General features: G+C 38.1%; 1 long non-coding RNA gene across 1 annotated transcript; it reads left to right on the forward strand.

The window, feature by feature from the left end:
- Positions 1-201: 201 nt before the first annotated feature.
- Positions 202-2,965, forward strand: LOC145511141 (uncharacterized). Its single transcript, XR_014057541.1, has 3 exons — positions 202-427; positions 607-769; positions 2,535-2,965. It is a non-coding gene; the product is annotated as an uncharacterized LOC145511141 (long non-coding RNA).
- Positions 2,966-7,490: the final 4,525 nt, after the last annotated feature.

Consider the following 7,490-nt stretch of genomic DNA (forward strand, 5'->3'; position numbering starts at 1 on the left):
TCCTGAGATCTAGGAGAAATTGACAGGTTCTTTCTAGCTTCCTGCCCCTAATTTGTGTGTGACCTTGGGGAAGCTCTTGGATCTTCCTGAATCTCCCATGCCTTGTCTCTGGTTTGATTAGAAGGCCTCAGGTTATTTTTAGCTCCAAGATTCTATGACATCATGGTTCCTTCTCTATGAGTGTTCTCTTGAGAACAAAGTAGAATCAATATTTTTCAGGGGAACACAAGTACAGAAAAACTATGTTGCATTGCCAAGTTCTCCCTCTCCCAGGATATGACACCTTCTGTTACTTTTGACTGGGCTCTACCTCCCTTCTTTGGTCCAGTAACAGGGCTACCATCTGGGAACTGATACTTGGGCTCCAGGTCCTCCCCAGAAACAACCCCAACAAGTCATTTTGCCCTCGGCTTCTCCCTCTACATGGGTGAGTCTCTTTGAGCACATCTTAATGAAATATTCCCTCATCACTGTGTGCAAAAGGGTTTTTAGTGTTGGGGTATCCCATTATTCTCAAGCTCAGGGATTCCTCCTTTGTTTCCCTTCCCTCTAATTCCTTTTTCACCGGCGGCTCCTCTTTCATGGCCGCATCTTTTCTTCTTACAGTGTTGTGGGATAGGTCAGCAGCTGCAGGAGAACTTGATTAGTGCCTTGCCTCTGAGCAGATGCATTTCCCTGACAGCATCGATCCTGGGTGCTTTCGCTTTGCAGGCAGCTCCACAGAGGAGGAGCTTGGACTGCAAAGGAGGTGGACTATTGTCTGTTCAAGGTGAGTTTGGGGCAGGCGACTAATTCGTTTCTCTTTGCTCAGCTGTGAATTTTACTTAAATAGGACCTGCTTGAAAATTTTTATTTAAAATCCACTGCCTGACTGAGACCTTGTGATGGCAAGATTCAAAGACAATTTTTATTGCTAAGTTATTAGTCCTTTGAAAGAAGGAAAATTTGATGTTTAATATTTAAACAGTTTCTATTTTGCTGAATTCTTTGATACCTGAACGTGAACTGGGTAACCATTTAAGGTCCATTTCCAGAGACTTTTCCAGATACTGAAAGCACTACAGGAATTTATTTGTAATGCCCTTGCATGAAAAGTTGCCATTCATTTCTTGCCATGGTGGCCATTGCCAGAAGGTATGTTCATTAGGGATGAAATAAAGAAATATTTTATATTTTGATGCATTTCAATTTGTCCACAGTACTAGTCTGTTTTTGAGGATAGGAATCTTGAAATCCTTTCATCTTGAAAATGTTATCGCTCCTCTAGATTTTGGAAAAAATTAATAGTATTTAGCACAGGGAAATTATCTGTGGGCAAACAGGATAACTCCAAGCATTTTTATTCAGTTTTTTCCCTTGATTTTTGGTTTGAGGTTCAGGAGTCATTGAAAAAAACTGGCACAAATGTGCCTGGGTGTAGGTCTGACTAAGGGCTCATTTTTTCCATGCATTTTAAGGATATCCCCACCTTTTGGGAACCTGTGCCTCCCTTAGCCAAAATTCCAGCTTCACAAAACCCTTAGCCAAAATTCCAACTCCACAAAAGCGTCACATGACATTTCAAAGGCATATTCTATTATTTGTATAAAATTGAACTACAGTTATTGAATAACCCAAAATAATCATTCAACTTATTCTTTTCATGGTATCCGTAATTCCTACAAGTTTGTACCATATAAATACAAGAAAATGTATTCATAAGCTTCCAGGGGAGTACAGTACTGACCATTAGGTACAACATCAAAATGTGGAATCATAAAAGGAAGCTAAAAATGGCTGTGGTTTCAAATTAGCAAATTCATCCACAAGTGTTAATTGTGAATTAAACTGTAGATACAAAACTACCACCACACCAACCTTCTTCCAAAACTTGTGTCCATTTCGGTGGACAAAGAGACAGCCTATATATGGTAGAAAGGCCAAGGGGCTTTGGTATCTAGTTTTGGGTCTTCCATTTTCTTTGTCAGATGACTGTCACCAAATCATTCAGCCAGTTGGCCACAGCTTCCTTAGGTGTAAGGTGGGGATAGATATCTCCAGATCAAAGGAGACTATATGAAAATATTCCCCAAACTATAAAGTCATATTCACATACTTTTCATTTATGATTAGAGATGTGTTAGTAATACTTGCTTCACCCAGAGCCATTTTCTCTAGAAACTGCCCAATTGCCCATATGCTAACCCTTCCTGAGGAGGTAGGCATAGCAATCACATTTGTGCCTCCCTTCTCAGTGACACTGGTGGACACCTGATCAAGGACACAAATGGTGGTGAGGAATCAGATCTCTCAAAATTAAAGAGACTCAAGAGTGTCCTTAGATGGCAATCTGGGATCATTAGGAATTGGGATCTATGGTGACCATTTTCAGCCATGAGCATGCTGATGCATAGGCAGAGAATGCTGGAGAATGAAGTAGATATACAGAAAGAAGCAAAAACAGTAAATTGCATGCTCACAGGGTGACAAAGGAAGTACCTGGTTTCATTCTCAATCCAGCATATGGGCTGAACATTGATTTTTTTTTCCCCTAGGATGACCAGAAGATGGCCTGTTTTAACCTCACAATAGATTCCCCTTGAGTGGCTTTCTCTTCCTGGCAACAAGTAGAACTTTAGCTAAGACATTAATACTGCAATTGAAAGGTCATTACCAAGAACAGCAAAAAATCTGAAGATTTTATTGTACCAAAAACAAAAGTTTCCAACTGTCTTTTGTAGCTACCAAGATGAAACTCTTTCAAGATATGTTTTTCCAGCTATAAAATGTCGACTGCAACATGGAAGATTCAACAACAGGTTCAATTTGCAGCACATAAATTTACTAACTAGATTTGAAAATATAATTCAACAATATGAGGCGTAACCCTCCAAATTAATTCTCTCCCTTTTAGTCCTCCCTAAATGAAACTTCAGAATTCACAGAAGGCATCACAGAATAATAAAAATAACATAAATTTTAAAGGTAGTCTCAGATGGAAGTTCTGGCTCCTTTAAATCTGAGATCTATAAATTTGGTTAAATTATTTAACTTCTCTTAGCCTCAGTTTCCTCATCTATACATTAAGAATAACAATATTTCCCTTTCAGTTTGTTGTAAGGAATAAATGAGGTAATTTATGGGAAGAGTAAATATCAGTTACTCAACAAATGTTTGTCTCTTCCTTCCCCTCACTCACCATGTAACTCCTATTTTTTTGTAATAACAAACCACATAATATAACTCCAAATTAATAATCAGAGTGTGGAAACTAGAAGGAAAATAAGCTCTTTTTGATTTCTTGGTCCAGTCAGCCAGAAAGTTTCTTACATTATTTTTAAAAAGAAAAAACACGTAAGGCTTACAATCAGACTTCAAGCAGAAGGGATTTTAATTCAGATATGCATATTTCGGTCAACAAATTATTTTTTCCATGTAGTAACATGTGATGATGCTAATACATGTCCAAGACAGTGTGTGCATGTGCCTACATGTACTAGCAGGACCCAGCCAACAGAGCGGTTTTGTTCGTTGCATAAACCCAAGATTGACTTGTTAAGCATATCTGCTCATTTGCATGAAGAAAGCTAGAAAGCTTCACCCACTGGGCACACTGCTTCAGTATTCAGTAATAAAATCTATTAAGCCCATAAGTCATTATTTAGCTTAGGAGAGGAATATTCTTGACAAGGAAGTCCTGTGAGAAATGTAGTACACGATATCATAGGAAATGATTTCTAGAGGATAGCGATGAGTCTAACCAAATCATTTCAGATCACTCCAGCCCTGTCAGTCCATGTAACACAGTAGAAAACCATATGCATTCATAAAAATGTCTGATTCTGCATGTAATAGATACAGCAAATAATATTCTGGAAACCAGACTTCGGTGACTATGATCAGTTTACAGTCTAAGGTTTAAATTGCATGTTTTCAAAGGAGGGGCACAAATAGAGAGCAAGAGGACGGTGCACTCCTGGTTTCATACGTGAATAATTATTCCTTAAGCAACCTGACAAGAAAACATGCAAGAATCACAGATACTTTTTTAAAGGTACTGTCTCTAGCCTCTCTCCATCCATCGATGTCTAGTCTTGGTGCCAGGCCCAAATAACCTGACAGTGGATAGAAAATATAGAAAAATATTTATATTCTAAAAGAAAAGCTTTATTAAATGTGTTATAATATCAGCTATATCCTAATATTCTAATTATATTCTTCTGTTAATATTATTTTGTGGTTATGGAAAACCAGACTTTCATAAAGAATAGGAACAAAGCACTTCTATTTATATTATTATTCTTACGTTGTGTACATTACATGCTAATTCAACATCCAAAGGAGAGGTATCAACAATGACAAATCAAGTTTAAACAGGTTATTTAAATTGGGAAATTTGATAGCATACCAAAATTAATAAATCATAATCCACTAGTCCATAGTTTTTTTTTTACCCGTCTCTGACTATTTAAAGTCAATTTAGAAAAGTTTTCAAGCAACTACTCTAAACCTAACTCCCTTTTCCATTTGCTATCTGATTAGTGTTTAAATAAGTTTATGATATAAGAGCATCATGACTCTCTAAAAGAGCACTCGCCCTCCAGCCCCCCCCAAACCCCTCACTAATTTAGGTTAAAAACAAAGTAATGGCAGCAAAAGTGTCTTTAAGTTTTGCAATAATCCTTCCAGTACTTTTGCATCCCAAAAGGCTCCAGATGTGACCAGCCACTGCAAAATGGTAAGTTGTTTATCAGCATTCTACTCTGGGAACTGGCACCTGTAATTTTACTCTTATTTTGCATCAGCATTATTAAAACACCTAAAAAATGACCAAGTGAAGGTTTTGTGTAATCACACAGACACTTTCAGGGTGAGATGTCCTGTTGGCTGTCTGCATCTGGAAGGTGTGCCAGCTCTAGCCAGCAGCTTCCTTCTCTGTTGTCTGGATAGCTGCTCTGAGCCTCCTTGGATAGGGAGTTTGTGCTGGTAGCTGGTAGCTGGAAAATAATGGTGAAATGTGGTTCTGGCAGCCTTGAAAGAATCGATTGTTGATCACTTTTGATAATGCAAATACTCACAATCCTTCTCTTTCATTCATTTTTTTCTTTTTCTTTCTTTCCTCTTACTTGCTGTTAATAGTCCTCTGTAGCTAAAAAAGAGGCCCCTTATCCACCTCAATCCAGGGTGAAGATTTAAGAAATAAACACAGGTGAATCATGTGATGACAATTAACCACTTTGTTGAGCCAGAGATCCCACTTCACCCTTACCTCCTCTTTTTAACCTTGGGGCTCTGTTACATCTTGCCTACAGTTTTCCTAGCTGCCTGCTTCAGCCTGCACCTATCTTACCAGTGGTTTAGAAACATGACAAACTACCTTTTGCTTGCTGGCACTTTAACAATGCCGATTCTTGGAACTTAACTTCTGCTCAACTGCTGGCTCCTAACCCTGTATGGCAACAGACTGTAATTTGGTACTGCTGTACAATCAACCCAGACTTGAAGTTTGCTTTCCAAAAAAGTTTCTTTTTTTGAGCCTATGAAATGATTTCCCACTCAGATGCTTGAAAATGGATCATTTTAAAGTCTTCTTCGGCAAGATCTTCACATACATGTTAAAGGGAGATAAAACGAGTGGGAAAACTGAGGAGCAGAGGGTTTAAGGGACTCACCTGGGATTGGAGAGTCAGTCATCACCAAGCTGAAGTTGGGACTCAATGTTCCTGACAGTCGATGGTCAGCACGATATATCTGATTATAGTACTTCTAGAATTAAAGCTCCCCCAAATTCTCCTTTCTTGGGCTTTGACTAATTTTGTTTCAGCTTGTTATTCATGGTTGTATCCATACATTAAAATAACCCCAAGACCAAGGACAGTCTAGATAAGGTCATGCAGGAACATCTAATTGCTACTTCCTGAGGCAAAGAATGCTAAGAGTAGCCAGCAAAAACCTCTTGCTATCATTATTTCGGAGTTAGTTGTGAAAGTATCTGTAGCATCAGTGATGGTCAAAATGTTTGTATCTATTCAAATAACTTACTGTAAAACAAATCTTACATCCAGTGGTTCACCCACTGATCAATGTTAGGAAAGTCTCTCATCAACTATATAAGGCTGGGAAGTGTGTAGGTGTGTGGGAGGACAAGGAGATATGGAGCGGTTACATACTGCTCTAATGGATATAAGATCTTACGCATGACCTTTCAGGTGAGGGTGACCATGGCGCCCCAATGAGGGCTAAATCAGGACCCATTAATGTTTATAACTTATGGAGTCCATCATTAAACATGCCTCACCTTAACAGAGTTTGGGGGTTTGACCCCAGTCATCTGCATGTGACTTCATCTTGAAAAGCTATTTTTCAAAATTGGGAAAACTTCCATCATCAGAGGTCTCAAGGTAAGTTCTTTAATGGATAATAGAGTATTTTCTGGTAATGTTAGTTATTTTAAAGGAATAAGGTGAGACTTTTAAGAGCTGGAGCCAAAAGATCCTTCTGATTTGGGGGCAGATGCCAAGAACTACCTTCTCCATCATAAGCCCTTAGTGGAGGAGAGTCCCTTGAGAGCAAAGAGAGGTCTAGAGAGGACCAGGATCTCCCCCTGAATCAATCAGAAGCCCTTGGAGGAGTCCTAGAACCACCTGTCTCTAATTAATCTCCTCTCCTGTATTCCCTCAGCACTTACACACTCATAATTATATTTATGCTTGTAATTGTATTATATTACAGTTCAGATCTCCTTACAATAAATATCACCATAATGAATACTTCACTATTATAAAAAAAATTCTCAGCCTGAGCCAGCAACTTACTTATTCAAGCTTATTCACTACCATAAAATTCTAGTGAAATAAAATAATTTGGATGTTATGTCAATTCTGTTATAATGGAATTTGACCTTGTAACTATAACTTTGTTATATGAAAGTACTTGGGCTCTTCTACTGGATCACAAGGTCCTTAACAAAATAGTCCCCAACACAACATTCCATACATAGTAGATGCCTAAGAAACACTAGAATGAGTGCACAATTTACAATAGAATGTGAAAGCCAATATTTGTTATATAGTGGATTAGACTGATTTTCCTGGTCTACAGCAACGGCGCTACTAGAATGGTTGAATTGAAATTAGCATAGTCTTCATTTTTCATCACCATTTTTATCACTATTTGAAGGAATTGAGTGTGAAACTGTAGCTGGTCATATGAAATCTTTTAGGCTCTTTTTTCATCCTTGATGCCTCCTTCAAAAAGTAAGCAACTTATTATCATCCAATAACTGAAGGCCTATTTGTGTCACCATAATGCTGTTTACAGTGGCATTAACTGGCTGGTAATCATCTGGCCTGGGATATTTATATTTCCCTAAATTTGTGATCGTACTATTGACATACATCCTTTATTACCAGTGGAAAACAATTCTACTTGAACATGGTTGGTCTATAGTATTATTTTTATATGCAACTGACAGCATGTTTTGTCTATTCTTTCAAATATCTACATTTGAA

The sequence above is a fragment of the Giraffa tippelskirchi genome, chromosome 6 (assembly GCF_054371585.1).
Source record: "Giraffa tippelskirchi isolate mGirTip1 chromosome 6, T2T-mGirTip1v1.2.pri, whole genome shotgun sequence".
NCBI classification, from domain to species: Eukaryota; Metazoa; Chordata; class Mammalia; order Artiodactyla; family Giraffidae; genus Giraffa; species Giraffa tippelskirchi.